General features: G+C 46.9%; 1 protein-coding gene across 1 annotated transcript in view; it reads right to left on the reverse strand.

The window, feature by feature from the left end:
• The window catches only part of RHBDF2 (rhomboid 5 homolog 2), a 230949-nt gene that overhangs the window by 175109 nt on the left and 36205 nt on the right, over positions 1 to 19635 (reverse strand). Inside the window, exon 2 of the mRNA XM_063960416.1 lies at positions 11420 to 11539. The gene's annotated coding sequence lies outside the window, so the exon portion shown is untranslated. The remainder of the gene's footprint in view (positions 1 to 11419; positions 11540 to 19635) is intronic.

A 19635-nucleotide genomic window follows, 5' to 3' on the forward strand; every position in this document is an offset into this window, starting at 1 on the left:
CACTTCTGAATCCTGAACCTCCAACCCTTGACTAGGGGAGAAGAAGTTTGTAGCCACCACAGGAGGGATATCCTGGCTTTTGGTGACAGACTAATCCTCTGGTGCATGTGAAGATGCAATCCGGACCATTTGTCCAACAGATCCAGCTGGAAGGGCCTCACACGAAACCTTCCGTACTGAATTGCTTTGTAAGAAGCCACCATTTTCCCCAGAAGACATATGCAGAGATGCACCGAGATCCGGGTTGGCTTCAAGACGGCCCGAACCATCGACTGGATTACAATCGCCTTTTCCAAGGGAAGGAACACTTCTTGAGACTCTGTGTCCAGTATCATTTCCAGGAAAAGAAGCCTCTGCGTTGGTACTAGGTGAGATTTTGGTAGGTTCAGAATCCACCCATGATCCAGGAGAAGTCTGGTTGAGAGACCAATGTTCTCCAACAACTGCTCCCTGGACGGTGCCTTTATCAGAAGATCGTCCAGGTACAGAATTATGTTCACTCCTTGTTTGCGGAGCAGTATCATCTCTGCCATCACTTTGGTGAACACCCTCGGTGCCATGGAGAGACCAAATGGCAGGGCCTGAAACTGGCAGTGACAGTCCTGCAGTGCAAACCGTAGGTAAGCCTGATGAGGCGGCCAGATCGGAATATGAAGGTACGCATCCTTGATGTCCAGAGACACTAGGAATTCCCCCTCCTCCAGGTCACCGCTCTCAGAGACTCCATCTTGAATTTGAACACTCGTAAATAAGAGTTCAACGACTTGAGATTCAGAATCGGTTGTAACGAAAGAGTCCGGTTTCGGTACTACAAACAAGCTGGAATAGTAACCTTTGTTTAGTAGATGAGGTGGAACTGGAACAATGACCTGGGTCTGTAATAGTTTTTGAATGGCATCCTGTAAGGTTACACCTGCTTCTTGTGAAACTGTAAGCCTGATTTGAAGAATCTGTGAGGTGGGAGCACCTGGAACTCCAGTCTGTAGCCCTGGGTTATAAGGTCTATGACCCAGGGATCTTGGCATGATCTTGTCCAGATGTGACTGAAGAATTTTAGCCAGGCTCCCACCTGCCTGTCTTCCAGACATCGCGGTCCACCGTCATGTGGAAGGTTTTGAGGAAGCAGAGCCTGAGCCCTGTTCCTGTGACCCAGCGGTCGCTGGTTTGCGTGGTCTTCAACTAGCACCTCTGGCAGCGGTAGAAGAACCTCTGGCCTTGCCCCTAGACTTGGCAGTTCAAAAGGACTGTAAATATGGTCCCGAGTATGCCTTCCTAGCTGGCAGAGCTGCAGAAGGTAGGTAAGTGGATCTACCCGCAGTAGCTCGGGAGATCACTTTAGTGCATTCATCTCCAAATAAGGCCTCACCTGTTCATGGCAGGCCCTCCACTCCTTTCCTGGGGTCCGCGTCAGCAGTCCACTGATGTAGCCATAAACACCTGCGTGCCAACACTGCCATAGCCGTAGTGCGTGCATTAAGCAAACCTATCTCCTTTATGGCTTCCACCATAAAGTTCGCAGAGTCTTGTATGTGCTGCAGGCAAAATAATTTCCTCTTGAGGTAAGGTGTCTAACCCCTCAATTAAATTACCTGACCATTTAGCAATGGCTCATGTAATCCACCCACATGCTATAGTGGGTCACTGGGCCACCCCAGCAGCAGTATACAAAGAATTAAGTGTAGTCTCAATCTTGCGATCAGCCGCATCTTTTAGGGAGGCAGCACCAGGGACAGGCAATACTATTTTACGTGAAAGCCTGGAGACTGACGCATCCACTATTGGTGGAGTTTCCCATTTTTTCCTATCCTCAGTAGTAAAAGGAAAAGATGATAACAGTCTAGGAATTTGAAATTTCTTATCTGGATTTACCCACGGTTCTTCAAACAGGGTATTTAGACACAGGAAAAGTGGCTGAGGATTTCTTCTTTATATTAATTATATCACACTCTTCTGTTACCTTTAGAATATTTAGAATTTCTCGGATAGCCTCTATGAGAGCCTCTACACCCTGTGACAGAGTACCCTCCCCTACCTCTAATGTCCACCTCACCTTCCTCCACTTCTGAGCCTTCATTATCAGAAGTCAGAATGCAGGATAAGGGCCAAAGTGCGTTTTTGCGGACAAATGGTAGAGGACTGAGACGCTGGTCTGGGTCTCGAGTCCCTTTTCATAAACTCAGCCATAGACTGCCTTAAGTATTGCGTCTCCTTCTCATTACGAAATAATTTTGTAGAAATGGTGGAAATCATTCCCCTAATGGAGTGCAGCCATGCTGGTTCTGCCACACCAGCCTGGGAAGGGATACTACACCGAGTACACACTAGTGAACCCCCTGGAGAAGAGGTACACTGTGCCTTATATGAAATACACTCTTTGCCTGACATACTGCAGTAGTGACAGCACACACACAGGAAAAGGTTAAAAGCACAATTAACCATAAAGAGCCCTTCCAGAGAGACACAGAAAGATTATGGTACCAGCACACGGCACCCTTATCGCCAATGCCAAGCTTAGCCGGCAGTGCCGTAACTTGACATTTTAGCGCTGTGTGCAAGAAATGGCATCGGCGCCCCCCCTTAACGCAAACCCAGCAAAATATACAGGGGTGTGGCTTCACGGGAAAGGGGTGTGACCACAAAATAGTACCAATTCATATAATGGTGCACAGTAGTCTCTATTATTCAAATTACGCTGCACAGTAGCGCCACTACACCAGCTAGAGCCCCTTTTACACCTTACTGCAGACAGTCTCCCCCTTTTTACACATTACGGCAGACAGCATGCCCTTTTTACACTTTACGGCAGACAGCGTCCTCCTTTTTTACACATTACGGCAGACAGCGTCCTCCTTTTTACACATTACGGCAGACAGCGTCCTCTTTTTACACATTACAGCAGACAGCGTCCCCTTTTTACACCTTACGGCAGACAGCAAACCCTTTTTTTACACATTACGGCAGATAGCATCCTCTTTTTACACATTACGGCAGACAGCATCCTCTTTTTACACATTACGGCAGACAGAGTCCCCATTTTTTACACATTACGGCAGACAGCGTCCCCCTTTTTATACACATTATGGCAGACAGCGTCCCCCTTTTTACACATTACGGCAGACAACGTCCCCCTTTTTACACAGTGTAGACAGTATAGTGCTCCAGGAATACCCTATTAGCCCACACGCAATGGAAGCCATCATTGTGCATTATGAATTACAATGTCTGTCAATTCACTGAGAACCAGTGGCATCACTAAGGCATGAGGCACAGAGTACCTCATTCCTCAGTGGGGTTCCTAGTAAACTGAACGGCTTTTTTTAAAAATAAATACGGACTGTCTGCAGAAAGGTTGCTTCCAAGCCGTGTATGCGATGGTTATAATTTAAACAATATTTTAGCCAAGACAGAAGAGGGATGGAACGACAGGTTTTCTGGGAACAGATCCCAGCCCGGTGCTGCAGTAGGGTCTAATTGTGAGCGCGGGGGGACCATGCAGTCCCTAAAACATGCTGCACCTGTCCCTCCCATGTGGTACGGGCTTAGTGGAACTTTCTCCTATCCTAAGCAATTGTGCAGCTAGTATAATCAGATCTGCGGAGATTACACAGGCCGGGGGGTAAGAAGTAACCCTTCACAATACATACAGTAGTTCAGATCCTCCTGCTGCTGCCGGCTCATATGGATGAGCTGTCACCCGATCGGATAGCTGAGAGCTCCGATTGCAGAAGGCAGCTAGAACGGCGGCAGACAGCTAGAGCCGCCGGCGCAAGCCGCCTCTGTTCACTGCCGCGATACGCTTCTCCAGGAAGTCGGCGGTGGCGCCTCTCATATTTGGGGTGGGGGGGTGAGCTGCTCCTCCCGTTCCGACGCCTCTGTTCGGAGAGTAGTCCGGCACTGCTGTAACATGAGCCGAGGTGGTGATTCCGCGCTGCTGCCCAGTAAGCTCCGGCTTGGGAGGGGAGCGGGGAGGAGGGGGAGACGATCGCGCGGCTGAATGTTTGTATATACATTTTGTTGGTGGCTGGATGCGCCCCAGTTCATACTGCGCTGTGTGCAAGGCACACAGCGCACATACCTAGTCACGGCACTGTTAGCCGGTTCGCAGACTAAGTACCTAGATTAGGGACTTAGTACACTAGTAAATCGGGCCCGCCTGCTATGACCCCCTGGTGCAGCCGAGGTAAACTGGAGGCTTTCCAGAGGAGCTGCGCGTCCCTGTCAGTCAGCGTCTGTCAGCTGCAGTAGGGAAAATGGCGCTTATGACCTGCTGGATCCGCTCATAGTGAAACCCCGCCCCTTCAATGGCACGCGGTCTTCTTTATACTGGCTGTGTGTGTCTGTGTGCATAAAATGGAGTAAGCCCCCTTTTATGGCTGTAGTGCCAGTTTGGGTACTGTGTACACTATAGTGTATTTAGTCAGGAGACTCAGTCTGCCCCATTGAGAAGCCGTGCGTCTCCATACCCTCATGTCGCCATAATGGGCGGCGATTTGCTAACCGGGACGCCGGCTTAGTTCTCACCACTCTTCAATCTTCTGGCTCTGTTAGGGGTGACGGCGTGCTGTGGGAATGTACGCTCGCCGTGGTGGGGCTTGCGAATAGTTCCCTTAAGAGATAGCGTCCTGTCAGCAGGGAATGGGACCATTAACCCTTAGTGGGGTTGGGCCATTGTGAACGCACCATGGAATAGATGATTGGACTGAGTAAAAACTTAACATAATCTGAATTATAAAAAATAAGAATTTACTTACCGATAATTCTATTTCTCGGAGTCCGTAGTGGATGCTGGGGTTCCTGAAAGGACCATGGGGAATAGCGGCTCCGCAGGAGACAGGGCACAAAAGTAAAGCTTTCCGATCAGGTGGTGTGCACTGGCTCCTCCCCCTATGACCCTCCTCCAAGCCAGTTAGGTACTGTGCCCGGACGAGCGTACACAATAAGGGAGGAATTTTGAATCCCGGGTAAGACTCATACCAGCCACACCAATCACACCGTACAACTTGTGATCTAAACCCAGTTAACAGTATGATAACAGCGGAGCCTCTGAAAAGATGGCTCACAACAATAATAACCCGATTTTTGTAACTATGTACAAGTATTGCAGATAATCCGCACTTGGGATGGGCGCCCAGCATCCACTACGGACTCCGAGAAATAGAATTATCGGTAAGTAAATTCTTATTTTCTCTATCGTCCTAGTGGATGCTGGGGTTCCTGAAAGGACCATGGGGATTATACCAAAGCTCCCAAACGGGCGGGAGACTGCGGATGACTCTGCAGCACCGAATGAGAGAACTCCAGGTCCTCCTTAGCCAGGGTATCAAATTTGTAGGATTTTACAAACGTGTTTGCCCCTGACTAAATAACCGCTCGGCAAAGTTGTAAAGCCGAGACCCCTCGGGCAGCCGCCCAAGATGAGCCCACCTTCCTTGTGGAATGGGCATTTACATATTTTGGCTGTGGCAGGCCTGCCACAGAATGTGCAAGCTGAATTGTATTACACATCCAACTAGCAATAGTCTGCTTAAAAGCAAGAGCACCCAGTTTGTTGGGTGCATACAGGATAACAGCAAGTCAGTTTTCCTGACTCCAGCCGTCCTGGAACCTATATTTTCAGGGCCCTGACAACATCTAGCAACTTGGAGTCCTCCAAGTCCCTAGTAGGTGCAAGGCACCACAATAAGCTGGTTCAGGTGAAACACTGACACCACCTTAGGGAGAGAACTGGGGACGAGTCCGCAGCTCTGCCCTGTCCGAATGGACAAACAAATATGGGCTTTTTTGAGAAAAAAACCACCAATTTGACACTCGCCTGGTCCAGGCCAGGGCCAAGAACATGGTCACTTTTCATGTGAGATGCTTCAAATCCACAGATTTGACTGGTTTTAAACCAATGTGATTTGAAGAATCCCAGAACTACGTTGAGATCCCACAGTGCCACTGGAGGCACAAAAGAGGGTTGTATATGCAATACTCCCTTGACAAAGTTCTGGACTTCAGGAACTGAAGCCAATTCTTTCTGGAAGAAAATTGACAGGGCCGAAATTTGAACCTTAATGGACCCCAATTTGAGGCCCATAGACACTCCTGTTTGCAGGAAATGCAGGAATCGACCGAGTTGAAATTTCTTTGTGGGGCCTTCCTGGCCTCACACCACGCAACATATTTTCGCCACATGTGGTGATAATGTTGTGCGGTCACCTCCTTTCTGGCTTTGACCAGGGTAGGAATGACCTCTTCCGGAATGCCTTTTTCCCTTAGGATCCGGCGTTCCACCGCCATGCCAACAAACGCAGCTGCGGTAAGTCTTGGAACAGACATGGTACTTGCTGAAGCAAGTCCCTTCTTAGCGGCAGAGGCCATAAGACCTCTGTAAACATCTCTTGAAGTTCCGGGTACCAAGTCCTTCTTGGCCAATCCGGAGCCATGAGTATAGTGCTTACTCCTCTACGTCTTATAATTCTCAGCACCTTAGGTATGAGAAGCAGAGGAGGGAACACATACACCGACTGGTACACCCACGGTGTTACCAGAACGTCCACAGCTATTGCCTGAGGGTCTCTTGACCTGGCGCAATACCTGTCCCGTTTTTTGTTCAGACGGGACGCCATCATGTCCACCTTTGGTATTTCCCAACTGTTTACAATCATGTGGAAAAAACTTCCCGATGAAGTTTCCACTCTCCCGGGTGGAGGTCGTGCCTGCTGAGGAAGTCTGCTTCCCAGTTTCCATTCCCGGGATGAAACACTGCTGACAGTGCTATCACATGATTTTCCGCCCAGCGAAAAGTCCTTGCAGTTTTTGCCATTGCCCTCCTGCTTCTTGTGTCGCCCTGTCTGTTTACGTGGGCGACTGCCGTGATGTTTTTCCCACTGGATCAATACCGGCTGACCTTGAAGCAGAGGTCTTGCTAAGCTTAGAGCATTATAAATTTACCCTTAGCTCCAGTATATTTATGTGGAGAAAAGTCTCCAGACTTGATCACACTCCCTGGAAATTTTTTCCTTGTGTGACTGCTCCCCAGCCTCTCGGGCTGGGCTCCGTGGTCACCAGCATCCAATCCTGAATGCCGAATCTGCGGCCCTCTAGAAGATGAGCACTCTATAACCACCACAGGAGAGACACCCTTGTCCTTGGATATAGGGTTATCCGCTGATGCATCTGAAGATGCGATCCGGACCATTTGTCCAGCAGATCCCACTGAAAAGTTCTTGCGTGAAATCTGCCGAATGGAATTGCTTCGTAGGAAGCCACCATTTTCTACCAGGACCCTTGTGCAATGATGCACTGTTTTTAGGAGGTTCCTGACTAGCTCGGATAACTCCCTGGCTTTCTCTTCCGGGAGAAACACCTTTTTCTGGACTGTGTCCAGAATCATCCCTAGGCACAGCAGACGTGTCGTCGGGATCAGCTGCGATTTTGGAATATTTAGAATCCACCCGTGCTGTTGTAGCAGTATCCGAGATAGTGCTACTCCGACCTCCAACTGTTCCCTGGACTATGCCCTTATCAGGAGATCGTCCAAGTAAGGGATAATTAAGACGCCTTTTCTTCGAAGAAGAATCATCATTTCGGCCATTACCTTGGTAAAGACCCGGGGTGCCGTGGACAATCCAAACGGCAGCGTCTAAAACTGATAGTGACAGTTCTGCACCACGAACCTGAGGTACCCTTAGTGAGAAGGGCAAATTTGGGACATAGAGGTAAGCATCCCTGATGTCCCCGGACACTATATAGTCCCCTTCTTCCTGGTTCGTTATCACTGCTCTGAGTGACTCCATCTTGATTTGAACCTTTTTTTTTTTTTTTTTTTTTAGAATAAGTCTCACCTAGCCTTCTGGCTTCAGTACCACAATATAGTGTGGAATAATACCCCTTTTCCTTGTAGTAGGAGGGGTAATTTAATTATCACCTGCTGGGAATACAGCTTGTGAATTTTTTTCCCATACTGCCTCCTTGTCGGAGGGAGACCTTGGTAAAGCAGACTTCAGGAGCCTGCGAAGAGGAAACGTCTCTACATTCCAATCTGTACCCCTGGGATACTACTTGTAGGATCCAGGGGTCCTGTACGGTCTCAGCGCCATGCTGAGAACTTGTCAGAAGCGGTGGAGCGCTTCTGTTCCTGGGAATGGGCTGCCTGCTGCAGTCTTTTTCCCTTTCCTCTATCCCTGGGCAGATATGATCTTATAGGGACGAAAAGACTGAGGTTGAAAAGACGGTGTCTTTTTCTGCAGAGATGTGACTTAGGGTAAAAACGGTGGATTTTCCAGCAGTTGCCGTGGCCACCAGGTCCGATGGACCGACCCCAAAAAACTCCTCTTCCTTTATACGGCAATACACCTTTTTGCCGTTTGGAATCTGCATCACCTGACCACTGTCGTGTCCATAACATCTTCTGGCAGATATGGACATCGCATTTACTCTTGATGCCAGAGTGCAAATATCCCTCTGTGCATCTCGCATATATAGAAGTGCATCCTTTAAATGCTCTATAGTCAATAAAATACTGTCCCTGTCAAGGGTATCAATATTTTTAGTCAGGGAATCCGACCAAGCCACCCCAGCTCTGCACATCCAGGCTGAGGCGATCGCTGGTCGCAGTATAACACCAGTATGTGTGTATATACTTTTTATGATATTTTCCAGCCTCCTGTCAGCTGGTCCTTGAGGACGGCCCTATCTATAGACGGTACCGCCACTTGTTTTGATAAGCGTGTGAGCGCTTTATCCACCCTAAGGGGTGTTTCCCAACGCGCCCTAACTTCTGGCGGGAAAGGGTATACCGCCCATAATTTTCTATCGGGGGGAACCCACGCATCATCACACACTTTATTTAATTTATCTGATTCAGGAAAAACTACTGTAGTTTTTTCACATCCCACATAATACCCTCTTTTGTGGTACTTGTAGTATCAGAAATATGTAACACCTCCTTCATTGCCTTTAACGTGTGGCCCTAATAAGGAATACGTTTGTTTATTCACCGTCGACACTGGATTCAGTGTCCCTGTCTGTGTCTGTGTCGACCGACTAAAGTAAACGGGCGTTTTAAAACCCCTGACGGTGTTTTTGAGACGTCTGGACCGGTACTAATAGTTTGTCGGCCGTCTCATGTCGTCAACCGACCTTGCAGCGTGTTGACATTATCACGTAATTCCCTAAATAAGCCATCCATTCCGGTGTCGACTCCCTAGAGAGTGACATCACCATTACAGGCAATTGCTCCGCCTCCTCACCAACATCGTCCTCCTACATGTCGACACACACGTACCGACACACAGCACACACACAGGGAATGCTCTGATAGAGGACAGGACCCACTAGCCCTTTGGAGAGACAGAGGGAGAGTTTGCCAGCACACACCAAAAACGCTATAATTATATAGGGATAACCTTATATAAGTGTTTTCCCTTATAGCATCTTTTTTATATATTTCTAACGCCAAATTAGTGCCCCCCCTCTCTGTTTTAACCCTGTTTCTGTAGTGCAGTGCAGGGGAGAGCCTGGGAGCCTTCCCTCCAGCCTTTCTGTGAGGGAAAATGGCGCTGTGTGCTGAGGAGATAGGCCCCGCCCCTTTTTCGGCGGCCTCGTCTCCCGCTCTTAACGGATTCTGGCAGGGGTTAAATATCTCCATATAGCCTCCGGAGGCTATATGTGAGGTATTTTTAGCCAAAATAGGTTTTCATTTGCCTCCCAGGGCGCCCCCCTCCCAGCGCCCTGCACCCTCAGTGACTGCCGTGTGAAGTGTGCTGAGAGGAAAATGGCGCACAGCTGCAGTGCTGTGCGCTACCTTTAGAAGACTGAGGAGTCTTCTGCCGCCGATTCTGGACCTCTTCTTATTTCAGCATCTGCAAGGGGGCCGGCGGCAAGGCTCCGGTGACCATCCAGGCTGTACCTGTGATCGTCCCTCTGGAGCTGATGTCCAGTAGCCAAGAAGCCAATCCATCCTGCACGCAGGTGAGTTCACTTCTTCTCCCCTAAGTCCCTCGTTGCAGTGATCCTGTTGCCAGCAGGACTCACTGTAAAATAAAAAACCTAAGCTAAACTTTTCTAAGCAGCTCTTTAGGAGAGCCACCTAGATTGCACCCTTCTCGGCCGGGCACAAAAATCTAACTGGCTTGGAGGAGGGTCATAGGGGGAGGAGCCAGTGCACACCACCTGATCGGAAAGCTTTACTTTTGTGCCCTGTCTCCTGCGGAGCCGCTATTCCCCATGGTCCTTTCAGGAACCCCAGCATCCACTAGGACGATAGAGAAATACATTTGTTTTCTAAACCTAAGCAGTTATACCTCATGATACTGTGATTTGCCCAGCGGAAGGATATTTAATTTTACCTTGGCAGGCAAAATTATATGGCAGCTCTCAATTCAGTAAAAACACAGTCAGCAGATATTTTGTAAGGCTAACCTATCTTCATGAGAATGCGGCCTACCAAAATCACAGGGAACCAGCGTATACTGAACACTTCCACGAATACTGGCTTAGCCGCAGCAATGCCACTGGTTTCTGGTAAACTAACCTGCTGTATTCTCCGAATTATAGCTGATACACAAAACTGTCTGGCAGGTGTACTTTCATAAAAGTATAAAAGCAAAAAAAAAATAAGCCTTACATTGTACTTTAACAAGGTGTACACGTTATTGTGCAATTGCTGAAGCTAGAAGATATGCATTGAGCAAACATTCACAATAGGATTTAAAAAAAAAAAAAAAAAAAAAAAAACACACAAGACACACACACACACACACACACACACACATTGTACCAATACTCAAGAGAATGAAGCCATGCAGACACAATTCTCTAGGAACCTGTGACAGCAGTGACGCAGGCGACCGCCTCAACTGTTTCTAGGTGATGAGTACACAAAAAAAAAACTTTGCTGGTAAGATCATAATAGGGTCCCGGACACAGTATATGAAACTATGGCCAATACCAAGCAGTCAGCATGAAAGTCTCCAGCAGAAGATGGAAGAAAGGAAAATGAAGAGGAAACCAAAGAGTGGTAGCGAGAGCTAAGCGGCTGACCTGCTCAGACAAAAAAAAAAAAACCAACACCTGTTCTGTAACCACCAACTCTTACTACATTTCCTGTGTGCTTACCACTGTTCTCTATGTGAGCTGCCTCAAATACCACAGTCAGGAGACTTTTGCATAAACCCATCATATTTATTTCACAAAGAAAAAAAACTAATATCGCTGTTAATAATTATAACACAAATATAAAACGTAACTTTCTGCCCTAAGGATTCAGAGAGCAAGACAAGACAACAGATTATGAAACTAAACTTGCTGTCTTAACAGGCAGACCACATGTCATACACAGCAGGTTCAGGGCGAGCAGATGTCCTGCAATGTAATCAATATGAAATTGCTGTTGAGAGGAAAAGGAAGCCTGGGGAAAAAAAATAAAAAATACCTGCAGGTCAAACTTGCTAGGGTTCATCCAGCTGGTCACAAGAGGGCTTGCTATACAGCAGCAGATAGCCGTTATTTCAGTCTTGCCCCAGCTGTTCAAGCCTTTTCCAGCAGCCACATACTAAACAAAGAAGGGGCAAAAAATTATTAAATAGTTTTTACATGTTGACTAGGCTAAGAAAAGGCATTAAACAGAAAGGATTGTGGGATGGTTTACGGAGGTTTAATGGAAAGTCAGCAGCGGAAAGTGACTACATCATACATACATGGAATACCAGGATACTGTCTCACCCATCCAGACCTAGAGACGCCACACGCACACAAAAAGCTTAATAATGGACTTGTCAGTGAAAATAAAGCTATAATGTAAACTATACTTATATAAATAATATACAAATGTCACCTTTCAAACAAAGATCCCGGTTCTAACCCGGGTTATTAAACGCGGTTTCAACCAGTGTCACGGCATTCACACTGCACCATGCCGCACCTGTGTCTACCATGAGGCGGGCATCGAGATAAACAGTCAAGCAACAGCTTTCAACATAACCTGGGTCAAAAAACCCGGGTCGTACCATTCACACTGCAGCTTATCCAGGCTGTACCAGGTTCAATCCTGGTCGCGACTAGGGTAGAAGACCTGTATGAATGCCAAATTGATTTCTCACAAATATTTAAAATGCCCGCTCTAATATATATTGTAAATGCCTGCACCACTTACTACCATATACGATAAAAGTGTGCTGTACATCGCAAAACACTGTATCCCATAAGAGAAAACAATACACCCACACATTATCTGAGTTCCAAAGCTCATTGATGTATATATTTGTTGTTAAAAGGATATGGATTCAATATATATTACAAAGTACAGTATATACCTATAGTTTCATGAATACAACTCACACAGTAAACCGTTAGAACATAGTTAAAACACAGTTACATATAGTTAGTTAAATGCCAGCGATACAATTACTAGGTCTTTCTCATATAAGTTTGTCCCTCCATATGACTCTCTCTTTCTCGCTTTCCTCTCTAAAATCATGCAAGACCTCCATCCCTGTCTGAGTCCAAAAAGCAAGCAAGTCTGAGCCCACCAGAGAAAGGAACTACCTTCGTGTGTGACTAGTTCCTGGAAGAGGGGTCTCTCTCCTTCATGATTGAGTCACTATTCTCTTTGTATATGCTGATCAGGTTCAGCCCTGAAGACTGCCAAAGGGGCTGACCTGAGTTCTCTGTCCATTGTATCATTCATTGTTCTAACAAAGTGATTTTAGCTTTTATCCATTCAATCATAATTATCCGCTGCAATGTCCTACAACTTTATAACAAGTATCAAATTAATATACACACCAATCTGCTTGTTTTAAAAGTAAACATGACAGGTGTATCTGGTTCCGTTCAAATAATACACATTCATGACATTAATTCATTAGGTGATTTTAAATCACCATGATGTCTGGCGCTTGATATTATTATAATTATGTACTGTATGAAATAAGTGTCGAATCCATCTCTGTGGCATGTCCGTGTAAATGCGTGTGTTACCATATATTGCTGTGCTCGCTGCGCATATTTGCAAGTATAGCGACTTAAATGTGTGTAGTTTGTATGTTCTCTTTATGTAATATTTTTTACTTTGACACCTGGGACATACAGCCCGGGTGGACCCTTTCACACCAATCCAGGAAGCAGGTTGCCCTGGCAATATCTGGGTCAGAGTCTCAGCGTGAAATGGGTATTAATGACAAATGTAGGCTCCAGAAAATTAAGTGCAAATAAATCAAGACAGTCTGCAGTAGTTCATATAAGGGTATACTTAATTATTGGGGCTTAGACCAGATTATTTTTCTTATCACCGCTGTTCGTGGTAATAAGAAATTATGATTTGCACAGAACTATTAAAAATAAGGGATAGCATTCGATATTTCTTCATGACTTTTTCCGGCGCTGTGCACACTACTGCACGTGCAATCTGCTGAATTAGTCTAAAAAGCAGCCCCTACAGAAAACTATGTAAGCTGCTCTTACTGTACAAGCGAAACCGGGAACTGCAGCAGATCTCAGATACCTACTCCGGTCCCCAGCTACATTCATTTGGTGGATATCTTGCAAATAATAATTGAGAAGTCACACAGCATTACAATACCCAGCATGAATAGCACCTATACACTAGTTTTATCTTTTCTAACATCTAGTCAATGATTTAAACTAGAATATAATATAGTCCCCAACATCAGATGTAAAGCGAAGCCTTATCGCAGGTCTGGCGGGCGGGATTGAGTTAGGCCGTGCACACACCAGGATGACATCGGTGCGATATGTCTTTTCAGAGCAAATCAGAATGACATACCATACGGATCATGCAGTGTGGACCCGTAATTACGGGTTCCCATGGGTTTTTAACAATATCTTCGGGTTGGCAGTGCCGCTGGTAGAGTGACGTGAATGCACTAGTGTTATACATCAAAGCCACAGCGGAAAGCTGGAAGTCAGGAGCCGGATGTATTGTCCCGTAATGAGAAGCAAAGACCAAGGCAGAAGAAAGAGTCGGAGTTGTGCCACGAGACACTCCCTCATGGTTGTTGCAGTTAATGACTGATACTAGATCTGCGAGCCGGTGTGTCCTGGATGACCTAACTTCACTGTGATAAGAATAATAAGATTTTAAACCTACCGGTAAATCTTTTTCTCGTAGTCCGTAGAGGATGCTGGGGACTCCGTAAGGACCATGGGGTATAGACGGGCTCCGCAGGAGATATGGGCACTCTAAAGAACTTTTAGTATGGGTGTGCACTGGCTCCTCCCTCTATGCCCCTCCTCCAGACCTCAGTTAGAGAAACTGTGCCCAGAGGAGACGGACAGTACGAGGAAAGGATTTTTGTTAATCCAAGGGCAAGATTCATACCAGCCACACCAATCACACCGTATAACTTGTGATATACTACCCAGTTAACAGTATGAAAACAACATAGCATCAGTCCAAGACCGATGAAAACTATAACATAACCCTTATGTAAGCAATAACTATATACAAGTCTTGCAGAAGTAGTCCGCACTTGGGACGGGCGCCCAGCATCCTCTACGGACTACGAGAAAAAGATTTACCGGTAGGTTTAAAATCTTATTTTCGCTTACGTCCTAGAGGATGCTGGGGACTCCGTAAGGACCATAGGGATTATACCAAAGCTCCCAAACGGGCGGGAGAGTGCGGATGACTCTGCAGCACCGATTGAGCAAACAGGAGGTCCTCCTCAGTCAGGGTATCAAACTTATAGAACTTTGCAAAGGTGTTTGAACCCGACCAAGTAGCAGCTCGGCACAGCTGTAGTGCCGAGACCCCTCAGGCAACCGCCCAAGAAGAGCCCACCTTCCTAGTGGAATGGGCCTTGACCGATTTAGGTAACGGCAATCCCGCCGTAGAATGTGCCTGCTGAATCGTGTTACAGATCCAACGAGCAATAGTTTGCTTTGAAGCAGGGGCACCAATCTTATTGGCTGCATACAGGGCAAACAGTGCTTCTGTTTTTCTGACTCTAGCCATTCTGGCCACGTAAATTTTCAAAGCCCTGACCACATCAAGGGTCTCGGAATCCTCCAAGTCACGCGTAGCCACAGGCACCACAATAGGTTGGTTCATATGAAAAGATGAGACCACTTTTGGCAGGAATTGAGGACAGGTCCGCAATGCCGCTCTATCCATATGGAAAACCACATAGGGGCTTTTATGTGATAAAGCCGCTAATTCCGACACTCGCCTAGTCGAAGCCAAGGCTAACAACAACATGACCACATTCCAAGTGAGATATTTCAACTCCACAGGTTTAAGTGGTTCAAACCAGTGTGACTTAAGGAAACTTAACACCACGTTAAGGTCCCAAGGCGCCACCGGAGGTACAAAAGGAGGCTGAATATGCAGTACTCCCTTCACAAAAGCTTGTACTTCATGGAGAGAGGCCAATTCCTTTTGAAAGAAAATGGATAAGGCCGAAATCTGAACCTTAATAGAGCCTAATTTTAGGCCTAAATTCACTCCAGTTTGTAGGAAGTGAAGGAAACGGCCCAGATGGAATTCTTCCGTAGGAGCATTCCTGGCCTCACACCAAAAAACATTTTCGCCATATACGGTGATAATGTTTAGATGTCACGTCCTTCCTAGCCTTTATCAGCGTAGGAATGACCTCATCCAGAATACTCTTTTCCGCTAGGATCCGGCGTTCAACCGCCATGCCGTCAAACGCAGCCGCGGTAAGTCTTGGAACAGACAGGGCTCCTGTTGCAACAGGTCCTGTCTTAGAGGAAGAGGCCACGGATCTTCTGTGAGCATTTCCTGCAGATCCAGATACCAGGTCCTTCGTGGCCAATCTGGAACAATGAGGATTGTTCTCACTCCTCTTTTTCTTACTATTCTCAACACCTTGGGTATGAGAGGAAGAGGAGGAAATACATAAACCGACCGGAACACCCACGGTGTCCCTAGGGCGTCTACAGCTATTGCCCGAGGGTCTCTTGACCTGGCGCAATACCTCTGTAGCTTTTTGTTGAGGCGGGACGCCATAATGTCCATCTGGGGCAGTCCCCACCGACTTGTAATCTGTGCGAAGACTTCCTGATGAAGTCCCCACTCTGCTGGATGCAAGTCGTGTCTGCTGAGGAAGTCTGCTTCCCAGTTGTCCACTCCCGGAATGAAAACTGCTGACAGTGCGCTTACATGATTCTCCGCCCAGCGAAAAATTCTGGTGGTTTCCGCCATCGCCACTCTGCTCCTTGTTCCGCCTTGGTGGTTTACATGAGCTACTGCGGTGATGTTGTCTGACTGGATCAGAACCAGTTGGTCGCGAAGTAAGGTCTCCGCTTGACGTAGGGCGTTGTATACGGCCCTCAGTTCCAGGATGTTGATGTGAAGACAAGTCTCTTGACTTGACCAAAGACCTTGGAAATTTCTTCCCTGTGTGACTGCTTCCCAACCTCGGAGGCTCGCGTCCGTGGTCACCAGGATCCAGTCCTGAATGCCGAACCTGCGGCCCTCTAGTAGGTGAGCACTCTGCAGCCACCACATGAGAGATACCCTGGCCCTGGGGGACAGGCGGATCATCTGATGAATCTGTAGATGAGACCCGGACCACTTGTCCAGTAGGTCCCATTGGAAGGTCCTCGCATGGAACCTGCCGAAGGGAATGGCCTCGTATGATGCCACCATCTTTCCCAGGACTCGAGTGCAGTGATGTACGGACACCTGTTTTGGTTTCAATGAGTTCCTGGGTCTTTTCTATCGGAAGATAAACTCTTTTCTGGTCCGTATCCAGAATCATGCCGAAGAAAGACAGACGAGTCGTAGGAACCAACTGCGACATCGGGATATTGAGAATCCAGCCGTGTTGCTGTAACACCTTCAGTGAAAGGGATACATTGTTCAGCAACTGCTCTCTTGATCTCGCTTTTATTAGGAGATCGTCCAAGTACGGGATAATTGTGACACCTTGCTTTTGCAGGAACACCATCATTTCCGCCATTACCTTGGTGAAAATTCTCGGGGCCGTGGAGAGACCAAACGGCAACGTCTGAATTTGGTAATGACAATCCTGTACCGCAAATCTTAGGTATGCCTGATGAGGTGGATAAATGATAACATGAAGGTATGCATCCTTTATGTCCAGAGATACCATAAAATTCCCCCCTTCCAGGCTGTCGATGACCGCTCTTAGCGATTCCATCTTAAACTTGAACCTTTTCAAGTATAGGTTCAGGGATTTTAAAATTAATATGGGTCTGACCGAACCATCCGGTTTCGGGACTACAAACAGGGTCGAGTAATATCCCCTTCCTTGTTGAAGCAGGGGAACCTTGACCACCACCTGTTGAAGATACAATTTGTGAATTGCATTTAACACTATCTCCCTTTCCTGGGGAGAAGATGGTAGAACGGATTTGAAAAACCGGCGAGGAGGCACCTCTTCGAATTCCAGCATGTAACCCTGAGAAACAATTTCTATTGTCCAGGGATCCACCTGTGAGTGAACCCAGATGTGGATGAAAATTCGAAGACGTGCCCCCACTGGGGCGGACTCCCTTAGCGGAGCCCCAGCGTCATGCGGTGGATTTTGTAGAGGCCGGGGAGGACTTCTGTTCCTGGGAACTAGCTGTGTTGTGCAGCTTTTTTCCTCTGCCCTTACCTCTGGCAAGAAAGGACGCACCTCATACTTTCTTGTTTCTCTGTGATCGAAAGGACTGCATTTGATAATGTGGTGCTTTCTTAGGCTGTGAGGGAATATAAGGCAAAAAATTAGATTTACCAGCTGTAGCTGTGGAGACCAGGTCCGAGAGACCTTCTCCAAACAATTCCTCACCCTTGTAAGGTAAAACCTCCATATACCTCTTTGAGTCGGCATCACCTGTCCATTGCCGGCTCCATAGGATTCGCCTAGCAGAAATTGACATAGCGTTGATTCTAGAACCCAGTAGACTAATGTCTCTTTGAGCATCTCTCATATATAAAAGACAGCATCTTTTATATGCCCTAGGGTCAATAAAATGGTATCCTTATCTAGGTTCTCAATCTCCGCTGATACGGTATCTGTCCATGCTGCTACAGCACTACAAACCCAGGCCGACGCAATTGCCGGTCTGAGTAAGGTACCAGAATGTGTGTAAATGGACTTTAGGGTAACCTCCTGCTTGCGGTCAGCAGGATCCCTGAGGGTAGCCGTATCCTGGGATGGCAGCGCTACCTTCTTGGATAAGCGTGTCAATGCTTTGTCCACCCTAGGGCAGGATTCCCACCGTATCCTGTCCGTTGGCGGGAAAGGATACGCCATAGGAATCCTTTTGGGAATCTGCAGTTTTTTGTCTGGAGATTCCCAAGCTTTTTCACATAATTCATTCAACTCATGTGAGGGGGGAAAGGTTACCTCAGGTTTCTTTCCCTTATACATGTGTACCCTCGTGTCAGGGACAGGGGGTTCCTCTGTGATGTGCAAAACATCTTTTATTGCAATAAATCATATATCGAATACACTTAGCCAATTTTGGCTGTAACTTTGCATCATCGTAGTCGACACTGGAGTCAGAATCCGTGTCGGTATCTGTGTCAACTATTTGGAATAGTGGGCGCTTTTGAGACCCCGAAGGTCCCTGCGACATAGAAACAGGCATGGGTTGACTCCATGACTGTTCCCTAGCTTCAGCTTTGTCTAATCTTTTGTGCAATAACTTTACATTAGCACTTAAAACATTCCACATATCCATCCAGTCAGGTTTCGGCGTTGTCGACGGAGACACCACATTCATTTTCACCTCCTCCTGAAAGCCTTCTACCTCAGATGTGTCGATACACGCGTACCGACACACCACACACTCAGGGAATCCTCTTATCTGAAGACAGTTCCCCCACAAGGCCATTTGGAGAGACAGAGAGAGAGTATGCCAGCACACACCCCAGCGCTATATGACCCAGGAAAAAAAAACACAATAATTTTATGTTTACCCAGATAGCGCTGTTTTATATATACAATATGCGCCTAATTATGTGCCCCCCCCCCCCCTTCTTTAAAACCCTCTTTCTACCGTGGTATAAGCAGGGGAGAGTCCAGGGAGCTTCCTCTCAGCGGTGCTGTGGAGAAAATGGCGCTGGTGAGTGCTGAGGGAGAAGCCCCGGCGGCGGGCTTCTGTCCCACTTAAAACAGTAAAATTTGGCGGGGCTCATTATATATATATATATATATATATATATATATACACATACATACACATGTATGTATGTATGTATGTATCTATATATATCTATATATATCTATATATATATATATATATATATATATATATATATATATATATATATATATATATATATACACATACATACACACACATACATATATATACACACATACATATATATATACACACATACATACAGTGCCCAGCAGTATATATATTTATTTGTGCCAAAAAGAGGTCTATATGCTGCCCAGGGCGACCCCCTGCGCCCCCTTACAGTGACTGCCGTGTATGGGAGCAATGGCGCACAGCTTTACTGCTGTGCGTTACCTCAGTGAAGATCATGAAGTCTTCTGCCGCCTCTGAAGTCTTCTTTTCTTCTCATACTCACCCGGCTTCTATCTTCCGGCTCTGCGAGGGGGACGGCGGCGCGGCTCTGGGACGGACGGCGAGGGTGAGACCTGCGTACCGATCCCTCTGGAGCTAACGGTGTCCAGTAGC

Source organism: Pseudophryne corroboree, chromosome 3, assembly GCF_028390025.1.
Source record: "Pseudophryne corroboree isolate aPseCor3 chromosome 3, aPseCor3.hap2, whole genome shotgun sequence".
In the NCBI taxonomy this organism is placed as follows: domain Eukaryota; kingdom Metazoa; phylum Chordata; class Amphibia; order Anura; family Myobatrachidae; genus Pseudophryne; species Pseudophryne corroboree.